The sequence below is a fragment of the Hesperophylax consimilis genome, chromosome 6, assembly GCF_061612785.1.
Source record: "Hesperophylax consimilis isolate HC1 chromosome 6, BYU_Hcon_1.0, whole genome shotgun sequence".
Taxonomy (NCBI): Eukaryota; Metazoa; Arthropoda; class Insecta; order Trichoptera; family Limnephilidae; genus Hesperophylax; species Hesperophylax consimilis.
The window spans coordinates 38,755,952-38,772,630 of NC_142841.1; positions in this window are offsets into that span (position 1 = coordinate 38,755,952).

Consider the following 16,679-nt stretch of genomic DNA (forward strand, 5'->3'; position numbering starts at 1 on the left):
TGGCGTTGTTCGCGTTTAAATGCACCACTGGGTTTCTTCTTTTTATCCATATTTTAATACGCTACAAGTGTCGTTGGGGAATGACGCACATATCACTATCCGTCAAATTGACAACACTGCCAACCTACAGAAAGAATTTAGGGGAATTCCCTAGGCATAACTATTGAATTTCTCTCAACTGAGTTGTCATGATTAAAGTGGGGTTGCAAGTTGCAACCTGCCATATTTATTTTGAAAATAGGAGAAATTTCCAAAAGTTCAGTTCGATCGAGATTTCTGGTAAAGATTCGAGGGCCCCCTGAGCTTGAGGGCCCCGGGGCACTGCCCCGCGTAGCCCCTAGGTAGCTACGCCGCTGATTATTGGTGAAACAACCTGTCCTAAGAGTAAATTATAATTCAGTAATATTTTTAACCAAGCACATAATTGATGAGGTAGCTTTGTCATATGTTGCATCATTTGATTCTTTCTTTTCCTCTAAAAAAGTCTCATTTGATATTTATTTATTTATTTAACGCCCAGAAGGCGTTTACATGGTTGGCAGTATAATTTTATTTTGACAGGTACTTTGAAACATAAAAAATAAGAATAGATATGAGTTTATTTTGTTGTTAATTTTTTTTTCTTGTAGTAGTTGTTTTTCCTTGCACCATATCTTCTCTAGTTGACAAATATCCTTTTCTATGATTATGCATAGCTTCACCTCTTTGATAGATTAGCATTTTTTAATTTTCGTTTTTATTGAAATGTACTGTACATATAATCGACCACCACATCACGGGCATGTGCCTAGTTTGGTGGTCTTAGCTCACCGAAAAATAGTAAAAGAACCAAAAAAAAACATTGAATAAAGAAAAAATTTTAAAAAATTAATCCTTGCACGTTTCGGTCGATAATGTGTAATTATTTTTGCGGGCTGTCAGTCAGCTAGATATGTTTGCAACAACAATATATGTAACTGTGCTTCACTGTATTTAGCGGTTACTATGTTGTTAATTCTCGGGCGTGCAAGCAGGAACTACAGAAACGAGAAATTTTTCCATGGCTTGTTTTATGAATTTTTACTCTTTTCATATGACACCAAATGGGTCGAAAATATATTTTTTTAGATCATTAATATTTTTAAAGTCAAAGAAATATGTTTAACTCTACGCAGAAAGCCTGATAATAATATCAGATTTCAGGATACAGTGACGAAGGTATTTTTAGGAAAGGAAGGAGTGAATATTGATCTTGAATTACTGGTTGGTGGTTGAGTTGACATCACGCTTGCGTCCCACCCAGGTGTAGTGTGTTCGATTCCTCGGCTGGCTAAGTCCTCCATCACAACACAAGCAACATTTTCCGCTTACTGTGGTGGTAGTAGAAGATTTTCAAATATTTTCAGGTTATTCGTAACCCGGTAATGTTTGTCTTTATTTTTAAAATAACAATAAATAAAAAAGAGACCCGTGGTGTAGGAGGGAGGAAACACAAATGTTTTAATTACGTACTTAGTGCATGAAAATACTAAACTGAATAAAACGAGCACCGTTGATTTGCTCAGTTATCTGACTTTTCTAAAAACTATCGCTCGGTTAGTTCAGATTATCAAAACCTCTCTCTTGTTATCCGAGTTTTGCAGGAGAATACGTCCGAGACAAAGTTATGCGGTGGTTCAACCTATCTTCTACCTAGCTGCACAAAGGCTTCACGATAAATGAGTTATATGAAATTGGTTAGCAATTAATGATGTGTAATAGACTTATCTTTAACGCTAGCATTGGTGGGGCGTTGGGAATGGTAATGAGTCCCAAGAACCTGCAGATCCGAGCTGGCATTTTGAACTTAAACGATGGCAACGCCATGTTACGCAATGTGAGCACTGTTCGAGTTCCTGCCGATTTCTCAACAAAATCTTTGGACAATGATATCTGCATTTTAGCGGTAAATAGCAACATGTTTTATTAATCCATTTCCAATACGCCTTAAGTACCCAATGGTTTTAAGCAAAATACATATTTATTAACGCCTCTTTTAGGAGTAGTAACAATAAATTATTTAGTTTTTTCGTCCTTTTTCCTCATAACTGAACTGCCGCATAAACAACTTTTGTAATCAGTGTAATCACTAATCAAACAAATGCGCCGCCTGAGCTGCGCGGCAGAAAGACTTCTCCTTGCAGTCACTCTCCTGCAGAAGGCCTTCCTCTCAGAGGACCTGCGCGTGAGATGGTGTCTGATAATAGTAATTCTACGCTGCATTGAGAAGCCGCGGATAGTTGTATGGTGCGCATCGGAAACAATTCAAATGAGAGATAACAATATTATTAGTAATCACTAATCATACAAATAAGCCACTATTTTTCAAAATAATCCTACAAATATGCCCGTAATTTCGCAACGATGTGAACCTACTTTCACACTCTATTTAGGTAGACAGTTATGTTGATCATATTGTTTGCAGTCTATTATTATATTTAGGAATTCTAAATAATACTTTACTAATTTATTTCAGCTGGAGACGCCGTATATGAAACGGAAGAATATTAATATATCTCCCTATAACCAGATCAGCAACAAGAATTTAACTTCTGAAATGGTCGTCTGTCATATGTTTATATATCATCATCATTTTAGCTGTGAAAATACCGTAAGTTCCCCATCCCATAATACCGTAAGTTCCCGATCCCATAATACCGTAAGTTGATCCCATAATGATATCGGTACATTTTTTATTTCTCTACATATTCAAGCCACAATTTTTGAGAATCTCACTTTTTAATGGTCTCGTAATTCATATAATACAGCATCATGCAGCGATCACACAAGGACAGTACAATTCTGTTTCACTGTCCTAGTGTGAACAGTAGTTTGGAAGACAGGACAATGATTCAAGACACTGTGCCAAGGCATATTTATCGTTCCCAGTAAAAGTACGGGGTATTCTTCATGCGGTACTTTGTACTTGTGACAAATCTCCAAAATATCTGGTTCCTAAGTATTTGTAAATATCACATTCCGTCCCCAGTTCAGGAAAGTAATAAATAGTTCCAGTTTAAAATACTAATAATACTTCGAGACCTGTGATATTTACAAATACTTAGGAACCAGATATTTTGGAGATTTGTCACAAGTACAAAGTACGGCATGAAAAATACCCCGTACTTTTACTGGGTACGATAAAAACGCCTCTCCTCTCCACCTCTCGCTTGCTAGTCGAGAGCCTTACCCCTCGACCATGGAGGCCGTCAATTATGAACAATTTACAATATAAAACTGACTAAAAAATAATTAGTACATAACTGAAGTTATCAGATCTAAATTGAAAAAAATGAGCACGCTTCTTGAAAACAAAATGTAAATGGATAAAAACTACTGGCGTATTTGTATGAATAGTGAATGATTACTAATATACCTAGTGATATCCTCATTTGATTCGTTTCTAATGCTCACCATCCAACTATACTCCTCGACTTCTCTGTGCAGCGACGAGATTACCATCATCAGACACCATCCTACACGAAGACCCTCCGAGAGGTAGGCCTCCTGCACGAGAGCGACTGCAAGGCGAACACCAGTCTTTCTGCCGAGCAGCTCAGGCGGCGTATTTGTATTGTCGTTGAAACCAATGACTCTAACCCTTTAATTTGTCAGGTGAGTCATTCATCGATTTCCTAGCTTTAAATCCTTTTTTTAATTTTTTCAATGAAATTTCCAAAAGTAAATTTGACCACCAAAGGTTCGTGCCTGAAGTTTCAACAATATCAACATCAACGTCTCAAAAGTCAATCATAGTTGGTTGTCTGTCTCTGCGTCTGTACGGTTGGTAGAACTCTTCCTTTGAATTATGACATCCTTTTTAAAATTCCAAGTTTTTTTGTTTTAATTTGTTTTTGGGGTGTTATGTTATATTGTTGGCTAAAGAAGGAGTTAGCGCTACACGGCATATCACCCCAAAAACAAATAACTAAAATACTTTTGGCCGTGAAAATCTTAAACCATATTCGGAGTATTTGTTTGGAGAATCCAGACTAATGATGAAATACCTACCTACCTATAAAATTATATTCTTAAACTACCATAAAAATACCTTTCTGATAATTGGAGCGGACGGGAATTCGTACTTCTTTCCATAAGCTACATGATGAAATAACCGCACAGGAGGCCCTGATGAAAATAATTTCCCTCGGGGCATATGTTATTTTTGAGGATGCTTTGTGGAGGTTTGGAGAGAAGTACGGGAAGAATAGGAAGATCTTGGAAGGAAAAGATTGTGAGGGTTGGGTAGTGACCTGGGGGCCAGTGTGACCAGAAGTGACGGACGTTTGAATTCATCCCTCCCACTGCGGCTAAAGTCGATGAGTCGAGAAAGTCCGGCTGGATAGGAAAAAAGATCTCCCTCAACCGTCTCTCCAAATCTGGCCCAATTCAACGGTTTGCAGATGCATCCGCAGCCAAGACCTAGACAATCTTCATCAAAAGAACCCGTACACCCCTGCTTAATCACCAAACGTATCGAACTACTCGTGGTGACCTTGGTAATCCATCTAATGGTTTCCTGGGTATATTCATAATTGATTTGTATACTGTTCCCATTGACGTCCTTCATTTAGAGGAGACACGAAGTGAAAAATCGGTTCCACTTTTTTTACCTCCAATTTGTCTAATTTGACCTCATACGCTCCGAACGACCGAAAACTACCGAATTCGGTCCCAGCGCACTGCTACTTTATACAATCCGTACAAAATTCTATGATTTAATGAAAAGTTCAAAAAAAAATTCACAGAGACGAAACATTGTCGTGTTGTATCGGAACTTGTCTATCTTGCCGGTGCAGGCCTTATTTTATCTCAGATATCAGGGCTCTATAACCTCGAGTAAGTCTGGATTCCAAAAAATCGAGTCATCCTGACTATATAACACAGGATGGAAATTAATACAATTCTTCCTTCACATTTCCAGGTGGATGGTATTGGCGCTCCATTAATATGTACGGGTGGGTTTGGCCTAACGGGCATTGCGTCAAAGACGATAGAACTCGAAAGGAACAACAGCTCGGGGCAGGTGGTCTACTTGTTCACAGACATCTTCCAGTATGACGTTTGGATCAAATCCACCGTTTCTTCGACCAATACCAGTTCCTTCTCCAACAAAACCCTGATCTTCTTGGCGGCTCTTATAGTCACTTATTTTAATAATAAAAATATACATGTACCTATTCTGTACGCGTGAAGAAGAATGGAACGAGTTGAAAAATTAAGAATATAATGTAATCCAAATTTGGGTGAAGCTGAAATTTTGATCCCTTTTTTTAATATTTAATTTTGATTATTAGATAATGTAAAATACAATTACAGAATATATATCGTTGACTGTCCAACTGGCAAAGTATCCTGTGTCAGGACAATCAAATTGATAGGTTTAATTTATATGAAGTAGGTAATGTAACACAGATACATAACAATAAATGTATATTATTGAAGAAATTACTTTTTACATAACATTGTGGAAATTACTTTCATGTTTACAATATAAGAGATAAGTTAGGTAAGCATCTTAATTGTTTTCATTGTTTCTGTGATGTGTAAGAATTATTATTTTAACTGATTTAAGACGTGTATATAATACATATTATTTAAGTTTGTGAAGTGTGGTGGGAATTTTAGGTCTAGAGGCCAAAAATATTAAATAATTTTATGAAAGTACTAAACATTTGTTGTTTATCTGTAAGTTAGCATATCTTCGCTCTCAACTCTTCGTAATTCCAGAAGCCAATTGTAAACCGATTTATGCAGAATTCGTGTACTTTCGATTTCCATAATATATCGGGTATGAGGTTAAACATTTTTGGCCCTAAGTAAGAGTATTGTCTTTAAGCAAGGTAGCCAGTGTCCTGCACATGCACAAACAATAAATTATTTTTGAAAATAACAGAGGGCGCCACTTCCGTCTACAACAGTCAAAACTGTACAGTCATTCAGATAATAATACTAGATCGAAAGAGATGGGCCTGGTTGTTGCGGCAAGCGTATAATGTTGCTTGTGTCGTAATGGAGGACATGGCCATTGCTTATTTAAATGTGTTAAATAAATACTGTGTACCTACTAATTAATGTTGAATGAATAAAGTAAGGAAAATTATTTATTCCCCACTTCTCGGTATGTTCACACGACCTAAACAATATAACGTATTTAAATAAGCTAATAACAGTCACGTCATTATTAAACAATTGAAATCGGTTCGAAAAATTTCGACCGGTCAGTGGTTGAGTGGGCATAGCGCTTGGGTCTCACCCGAGCGTCGCGTGTTCGATTCCTCGGCTGGCTAAGTCCTCCATCACAACACAAGCAAAATTTTCGGCTTTCTGTGATGGTAGTAGGAGATTTTCAAACATTGTTGGGTTATTCGTAACCCGGGAATGTTTGTCTTTCTTTAATTAAATTAAAAAAAATTAAATAAATAACATTACAATTTGAAAATGCCTTGAACGCGGAAACACCTATCACAATAATTAATTTAAAAAAAAACTATAATACTTGCACAACTTAATAATAACATTATTAAATTTAAATTTAAAAAAAAACAACTTTTCTACTCCAGACAGGTAATTGAAATTATCTGTTAAGAGTAAACAAAGTAAGTAATTAAAGTTCAGGAGTAAACTCTGCAATTGAAAATGTTGAACCTATTTACCCGAAGTAAGGAAAATAGTACCTTAGGTACTTCGGCACAAAGAGACGCCACCATTTCGCTTCTATTGGTTTATTTCTTTAGTTGGGAATAGGAGCGATTGCCAGAAAAAAGTTTGATTTGATAATTTCTCTAATTTGTCTCGATTTCTTGAGCTCAAATATTTTAGGTTGTACTTTTATTAAATTGTTATGGATTCTTTTAATACATTAAATAAGTTATAACATACTTAAGTAATGGGGTTCTTCAATAATATTCACTTGTGAAGAATGTGTGCAGTTTATTCACACGGTTTTAACAAAATAAAGAAATTTATGAAATATCGGAATTGATTTTAAATTTATTATTAAATTCCGCTACAACGACTAAAATGTTTAACTTGGCTTGGTTATAATAGACGAGGGAGAAATCGTAAATTAACACCTATATATAAACATTTTAGCTCGTTTGGAGGAAGTTACTTTATAGCTATTATGTATTTTATTTGGTCATTCTATGTATATAGCCATTGCTATATTTATATTAGAATTTGGAAGATATCTTAATTTAATTTTTCAATATTTTAACTTTACTTGAAAGTATATAATTAAAGAAGATAAAAAAACACTCAAATATTTAGGAACAATAAAATTTTTTAATTTTTAATTAGATTATATATACATATATCTAGCGCCTAGGGATGGATCCATCCACCCAGAAGTTAGGATGAAAATTTGTATTAGTTTTACTGTAAGCCACTCTGGGACATAATTTAAAAAAAAAAAACGTAACGGGATAGTAGCGAATGAAATATAAATCTAATCAAAAATTAAAAACTTTTTTGTTCGAAAATACTTTCAAGTGTTTTTTTTTTCTTTAATTATAATTAGGGAATGCAATCCCGCAAGAAAATGTCAATCCAGGTATTTGCGGAACTGAACAATCTTAGTCCCGTTGGATCCAGGTATTTGCGGGATCCAGCAGAGTGGACTTAGATATCTAATCAATAGTATAATAAAGACCTGATACCTCGATCTACCAACCTTGTTTTTAGACTTTAAAATTTATATCTATAATAAAACAAGTTCTTTGGGACATTTTAAATGATTTATTAATATCTATACCTTTAGTTAGACATAGGTAAAGTTTAAGTCATAAATTGGCAAAGAATAAGATAATATATAAATTTACATAACATACCCGCCTCGGAACAGACTTTGTCTAGTGAGGTTGGTAAAAGAAATCTATGTACACAAAAGAAAATAAAATAAACGCCCGGATTGCCGGCACTGAAACTGAAACTGAACTGAAACTTAAATTTAAATAATAACGTTCACACGATAAACAATATTTTTGTACAGTGAGCATCATAAGTTTAATTAAACATTATTTTGGAAATAGCTTCGTAAAAAAGTTAAAGTATTAATTGTGTCATCTGATAAACGGCTTCTGATATTGGACACAAGGTAGCCAGCGGCTGAAAAAGCTCGTTCAGCTTCCACGCTGGAGAGTAACACGTATGAGCTGCGCTTCTCTGTAATCCCGCCAGTCCAGCGGGATCCCGCAAAATTTTCGACCGAGATTAGTCCCGCAAAATGTCTGCGGGATCTCGGTATTTCGGGATCCCGGTATACCGGGATTGCATTCCCTAATTATAATGCTTTCAAGTGAAGCATAAAATATTGAAAAATTAATATACTAATCTGGAACAAAAAATCAACAGATGTTCTTAACTACATAAGATTAGCTTGAAAAGTTTGAACTCAGATTAAACTAAATGTTTTTTTTAAATGGCTCAAATTTAAAAAGTAAGTTCAATTTATGGTTAGTGATACTGAAAAAATAATTATTATTCTCTTCCATAATCGGTCCGAAAGCAGAATACAAGTACATATTTCCGAATTCTAATTATGTACAGGGACCTACCAAAGAATTGTTTTTTTTTTAAATAACGACACATTAAAAAGATACTCAAAGCGGTAGTTAATTTTTTGAATTTTGTTCTAAAAAATAGTCTCGTTTTCTCTTGACATAACAATCAACCAGAAAGGTGTTGAACAAACATTGTTCCTTTCGAGTAATAATATAGTATTGTGTATGAATATTCTGCTCACATAATGCTTAAAAATTTGTTAAATACAATTAATATTGTTCTATACCTAACCGTGATGTCGAGCCAAAACAAAAGTAAGGTTTCTGTATTTTATTTCATATATGATTGTAGGATACATATTCTGTCAGCTGTTCGCTGTCTGTTAATAACCGACATACTTAAATTTAAATCATCACTAAAAACATTTCTCTTAAACAAATGTCACTACACCTTAAATGAATACCTTACATAAATTAAATACCTCAGTTTTTTTATTTCTGATTTTTATTGTTTATTTTTTATTTACATACATTTGTTAACGTGTGGTTATGTAATATAATGTGTATTTGTTGAGTAAGATGGAAGAAATAGGGTAATTATTCGGAATCGCTGGACACGGATTATATGAAATATTGGTAAATATTCGGAATCGCTGGACAAGGGTTAAATGAAATATTTATATATAAAACCTTCTGATTTACCTTAATTTACTATAAAAGGAATCTGACTGCATTTGGGATATTTTTAGTTTTAGCATTTTAATTTTTAATTACGTAAATCGAAAATTCACTTTCGTTGTATGGAATGACAGCTGGAATGGTTTCTGTTGATAAAATTTTCTTTTGTTTGTATTCCTTATACGAGTAGCTAGAATTTGAATCATTTCAGAATGCAAATTCTAGTTAGTTAATAACCTAACCTAAAATAATCCAACCTAACCTAACCTAACCTATAATAATCCAACCTAACCTAACCTATAATAATCAAACCTAAACTAACCTATAATAATCTAACCTGACCTATAATAATCCAACCTAACCTAACCTATAATAATCGAACCTTACCTAACCTAACCTATATCCTAATAATAATCGAACCTAACCTATAATAATCGAACCTAACCTACAATTATCCAACCTAACCTTAATCCTAATAATAAACCGACCTAACCTATAATAATCCAACCTAACCTAACCTATAATAATCCAACCTAACCTATAATAATCCAACCTAACCTAACCTAAAATAATCCAACCTAACCTAACCTAACCTATAATAATCCAACCTAACCTAACCTATAATAATCAAACCTAAACTAACCTATAATAATCTAACCTAACCTATAATAATCCAACCTAACTTAACCTATAAATGTTGGGGAACCTTTAATAACGCCTGCTCGCGTCCCCTTTAGAGTTATATCCCAGTTTTCAAGTAGTTTGTGGGCTACGCTAGGTTTGTATAGACTGGTTTGTGATTTCATTCTACCTAATCCAACCTAACCTAACCTATATCCTAATAATAATCTAACCTAACCTATAATAATCGAACCTAACCTACAATATTCTAACCTAACCTATAATAATCCAACCTAACCTATATCCTAATAATAATCATACCTAACCTATAATAATCCAACCTTACCTATAATATCCAATCTATCCTAACCTAAATCCTAATAATAAACCAACCTAACCTAAAATTATCCAACCTTACCTATAATAACATCACCTTTTTTAATTTTTCTATTTTATAAAACATACCTAAATATCTTTATTTTATTTTTCGAGTTTGGCTAAAATAGTACCTACCTAGTATTTGCACATGGTAAAAAATATAGCCACTCGTATCAGGAATACAAACAAAAGAAAATTTTATCAACAGAAACCATTCCAGCTGTCATCCCATACAACGAGAGTGAATTTTCGATTTACGTAATTAAAAATTAAAATGCTAAAATTAAAAATATCCCAAATGCAGTCAGATTCCTTTTATAGTAAATTAAGGTAAATCAGAAGGTTTTATATATAAATATTTCATATAACCCTTGTCCAGCGATTCCGAATAATTACCGAAATATTTTTTAAATGAAACCTTCTGATTTACATTAGAAATAGGATGTAAACTATAAGCTATACCCTTTGTACCCTGTTTTTTTGTGCAATAAATATATTTTTTAATTGAAGTGAAACTTCTTTAGGCGCGTAATGAATTTTCGGGGACGGAGTAAAACCGAGTCACGATCGAAACGAAAATGCGGGTACCCCCACCACCGATTAAAGTTCATTTGATCTAGTCAAAGTTTTGAAGTAACATATAAATGCTTCTTAGCTCATCCCGACAACTGGCGTTGGTGGTGTAATGGTCAGCATAGTTGCCTTCCAAGCAGTTGATCCGAGTTCGATTCTCGGCCATCGCACATTATTTTTTTGTTTTTAACGCCTTTTTCATTCAATATCTTATTTTTTAGTAGGTCAGAACATTTTTTAAAAGAAAATAATATTGCAAAATAATAAAAACACTTATCTCACTGTGATAAAACATTACTCCGCTAGAGCGCGCTTTGCGTTATTGTGTTGGATTAAAATTATTATCTAATCCGTATATTATGATAATTGTATTACATTTATTTAATTAATTTATTTATTTTGATAATATGTAATAATTTACAGAAAAAATAAATTGAAAATTTTTGGAACTATACATTAATCGAACGTCATTCATCTATAAGAAAATATTAGAAAAAGCAAATCCATGCTTCGTCGTTGAATTATTTAACCTCTAATTTTCAAACTAACCTAAGAGAGAAAATAGAGATGATGAAATGAAAATAGAGAGAGAGGAATACTAGAAGTTTCACTTCTGTCTTGCGTAGGCTTGACACACCCAGTTTTTTTTTTTTTAATTTGAATTTGAATTTGAAATTTGTGGTATGACCACACTGAGCACTCCTTTAAGTGACGCAGCTCTGTTAGCCTAGATGTTATCTACAGACAACAACAACAACATTAACAACAACACCAAAAAAAGTTTTCAAACTCAAATGACATATTATTATTACTTTAAATGGATGAATGGTTTATATCTCAGAGATATAATAATCTTCCACTCCCAGAGTGGAAGATACTACCAATATCGCCCTGGTGTAAGACCACCATTCAGAATTGAAACGTTGCTCCAAATGGCTTTAGCCGTGTTAAGTGACTAGATCTGAATAGCCAGGTACTTCCCCACCTTCCTCTTTCCCTTCCCCACTTACCTTCAGCTTCACAACGTCCCCCAATTGGGGATGCCATAGTCTCACTGGCTCCAGACGGGAGCAGTTGGGACTCTTGTGAGGTATTCACTATAAAAATTAAAAAAAAAAAAACTGGGTGTGTCAAGCCTACGCAAGACAGAAGTGAAACTTCTAGTATTCCTCTCTCTCTATTTTCATTTCATCATCTCTATTTTCTCTCTTAGGTTAGTTTGAAAATTAGAGGTTAAATAATTCAACGACGAAGCATGGATTTGCTTTTTCTAATATTTTCTTATAGATGAATGACGTTCGATTAATGTATAGTTCCAAAAATTTTCAATTTATTTTTTCTGTAAATTATTACATATTATCAAAATAAATAAATTAATTAAATAAATGTAATACAATTATCATAATATACGGATTAGATAATAATTTTAATCCAACACAATAACGCAAAGCGCGCTCTAGCGGAGTAATGTTTTATCACAGTGAGATAAGTGTTTTTATTATTTTGCAATATTATTTTCTTTTAAAAAATGTTCTGACCTACTAAAAAATAAGATATTGAATGAAAAAGGCGTTAAAAACAAAAAAATAATGTGCGATGGCCGAGAATCGAACTCGGATCAACTGCTTGGAAGGCAACTATGCTGACCATTACACCACCAACGCCAGTTGTCGGGATGAGCTAAGAAGCATTTATATGTTACTTCAAAACTTTGACTAGATCAAATGAACTTTAATCGGTGGTGGGGGTACCCGCATTTTCGTTTCGATCGTGACTCGGTTTTACTCCGTCCCCGAAAATTCATTACGCGCCTAAAGAAGTTTCACTTCAAAAATATATCTTGTATTTGGTGAACATTTCATTATACTAAATAGGCAATTTAATCCTAGTCGGCATGCTGTCTACCAAATTTGTTCAGTTGTTTTATTTATTGATTGTGATGCCATACTTGCATAGGTTCCTCGATGGGTGGTTATATTTTTTCTTTTCAACATTTTCTTCACAATCGACCAAAGATTTTCGAAAAGGTTCATACCGGGTCTATTTCCAGGCCACTGGCGCGTTAGAAATCGCAGTATAATTAAAATTATTTTGAAAGTCAATTAAACAACTCTGTTATAAAACAATACTCCTTAGCATCCATAAATACAAAACACAAGAAATAACACTAACACGTATATTAGAAACGCTAGATCTCAGGCTCAAAAACATATCCAACAAACAAGTACAAATACAACATTTGGGGAAAAAAGCTTCCTATGGTACTAAACTCTACAGCAAAATCCCACCATTCAAAACTAACAGCAATATATTGAATATTTACATAGTCACGTTTTATTACTAACAAATTATGTCGTTTCAAAACTTACTAAACTCGTTTTTCTCAAAACCAAGTTTTTGCACAAATTGTTTTGTTTTTGCGGTAACGCTAAAATATGCAAAGTAAAAGTTTCGTTGAAAATCCTAACGAAGGAAATGAAGATTCCCAATTTAAAATAAACCAAAAAAAATCGATGTCTTTGCCAAAACAGTGCCTAATTTTCCAAACTCCCTGCATTAGATGCTAAACATAGATGACATTTAAATCTCAAATAAACAGCTGGATATAAAACATAGAGAGACCAGAAATAGATAATATACTGACACCAAATACAGACTGAAATCGAAACAACTCAATTGAACAAATAAAAACAGCATGTGATTTTTTTATGATTATTTAAGAAAACAAGATAATATATATTTAATTACTTCTTACTATCCATATATCTAAATGTTGATATTATGTAATTGAAATCGTCATCACGGGACATCCCAGTGAAGATATCATTATCTCTATTTGTTACAAAATAGGAAGATAATAAAACGCTTATTATTAGTATTAGTGTCGTGATTGTTACTCTAAGATATTTGTGGACAACTTTGGCATTTTGTGAGGGAGTCGCCTTTTTGTGCATCACCATTTCGAAACCATGGTTGCCATATAAATGAAAAAAAGACTAAACACAGCTCTAATTAAATAGAAACAAGTAGATTAATACATCTACTTGTTTATTAAGTAGATTTTATAAACATGTAGATTTATTGTTAAAAATTAAATTTTTATTTAGTCGTATTGAACCCAATTTTTGTAAGCCTTTCTGCAGTACATGGCAGATAGGAAAAATACCTAACTAATCACACACTCGATGGAAGGGGATTACAAATCAAAAAATGCCCCACCAGAGTTTTTCCTATAAATATAGAGCAATATTCGATGTCAAATCAGTTCAACAACTACCTCTAAAGAAAAAACTTCAGCAGAAAAACCAATACTAAAGTCTTCAAGTGAAATATTCAACAGTGTTTTATTCAGTAGTAAATTCAGTCCCTTCCCATTTTAAGATCAGTTCTTTTTCCAGTAATAAATTCATGTGTCAATTCAGATTAAGAATTCAATTCTTCTCTGAAATTGACTTAGATTTACCTCGCTTCCCGCCTCGCACCCTGAAATTGACTGCATCACAGTTGTGTCCGGCACCTATCGTGAATTCAGTATTTGTACAAACCTCGCCACTCGTCTTGTACAGATATACATATTACAATTATGGGTACTACCTTCAAAAGTTAATCCATAACAAAAAATTTAAATAATATTTCTTTTTACAATTTGATATTACATACAAAGACACAAAACTAATATCACGATTAGTTTCTTATGCTGCGTATATACCGATAGTTTGCTATTTCAGGTTTATTTTGCTTTTTCATTACTGCTATATTCGTTTTCTCTTATTTTAGGTATCAAATGGGAAATCACGATGAATCCTGCTCACACCAAATACTTGGTAAGAAAAATTCGGTTCCATAATAACGCAATACAATGGCAATTCAACACACCTTTAAAAAGTTATACAAAGTCATTAAAAGCTATGAACATATAAACCTAACCTAACCTAAACTAAACTAACCTATTTTACCTAGGTTTTATTTCATCTCTTTTCATGATTTTATATCACTTTTTAAAGGTGTGTTGAATTGTCATTTTGATGTCTTATAATTCTCCAAAAAATTCAAGGTCTCTTCTCTAAGAAAGTTTGTATCCAAATCAATTCACCCGCTTTCTGAAGGTAAATCTTCGCTAAGTATATGTATCTAGTCTTTAAAAAACCTTAAAATTTCAAACTCACTCACAAATCATACACAGTTTCATTCAATGTCCAAGGTTTTTTTTCATCATAGCGACTATTTAAAAATTGTACATACAAAATAAGATGTGAATATATGTATAGTAAATTATATTTCTTAGTCCTCTTCACTACTCAATAGGGTGACCTGTGCTGAGGTGGACTAAAGTTATTCAGTTCTATTTTACTTGTTTTCTATTTATGAATTGTGAATTAACGCAAATTAATCCAGTATAAATTACTTGCGCCCGCCGTGATTTGAACCCGTGACCCCTCGACCACGGAGGACGACACTGTTTTCATACATTATTATTATATTGATGTATGTTGGTGAGTAGTTAATCTTTGTCATTCCAGGTTGCAATATACAGTATCGCGCCTCTTGATGTTCGCGAAATGGGTTCGACGGGGAAGTTCCGTTGCCAGGGAACGCTGGTCACCAATTCACATGTGCTGACATCGGCATCGTTTTGCCATGTAGATAAATTTGATAGTGGGTATGTAAATCTGATCATTCCAAACCCCCTAAAAATAAATATGCAACATTAATAATGAGGTCACAAAATATCGATTCTTTTCAGTGCCGACCGAGATTGCGGTGAACGCAAACTTAAATCCAGTATTAGTTCTTGTTGGACTTCCATTTAAATGAAAAATTTAAAACTTTGTTTCACTTGTGTTTCGTCATGCCTTTGGTCCACGGTGGGTTTGTTCTATTCTCACCAATCGCAAAGCCAGGATTTAAACATTAATTTTGAATCGGCACAATTATTTTTAAAACGCCTACATAAGTCTTCAAGTACTTCCTGATCTATCGCGACGTGGTAGCCCGACGGGCATCGCTGTTCAACGTTCAATTTAAATATTGATTGCTCTGTGAAAACTCCGTGGAATAATATAAACTAAAATAATCACCAACCAGAATTCTGTTGGGCTTACATGCTCGACAGGGTATCTAGCACGGTAGCTCGATAACTTGTCATCGTTCCGGAGCACGACTGCGTGTACGATAGATTGACCATGGCCATGTATTCCAAGCAGGAGGGAAGAAATTAGTCCGGCATTATCAAAATGCCAAGTAGACTATCAATAAAACTTGCTGGCTCCTCGGAAAAGACTGAAGAACTGAGATCAAAGGCAATGGACCATCTGAAATGAAAATAAAACATAATCATAGGAGACTGAAGCTCTTATAAGAGTTAAATCATTAATATAAAGCTAGTGATATCATTTAATATAATCAATAGCCAAATTCTTTCCCTAATCTCAACCCCGTATAAAATCATTTTATGCAGTGACTACATCAGCGGAAAGAATTGACAATTAGTATTAGTCAGATTGTCATGCTTAAGTATAGTGTATTCAACGCTAACCGCACCAATCCATTTGGTTTTAAATCAATACCCGTTGCAGCCTACCTTGTAATAATATTGTCTGTCCTAATCCATGTTTTTCAGAGAAACAAAACACTTGTTTGGCCCTCCCTACAACCACAAACATTTATATGTTAAAGTTGGTATTATGAACCTGCACATGAGTGGTAATGAACGAGATATCAAGAAGGTGTTTATTAACCCACAATACAACATTCAAAAGTACTCTCTTAAAGACGTGTGTGTGTTAAAGGTAAAAACTTAGTCTGATGTTCTCCATATTTAAAACTTGAATGCCAGGTTTCTCTATATTTTGACTATAATTTTAGACATACTTGACTGATACGCTATCTACTAAATTAAGAGCTACT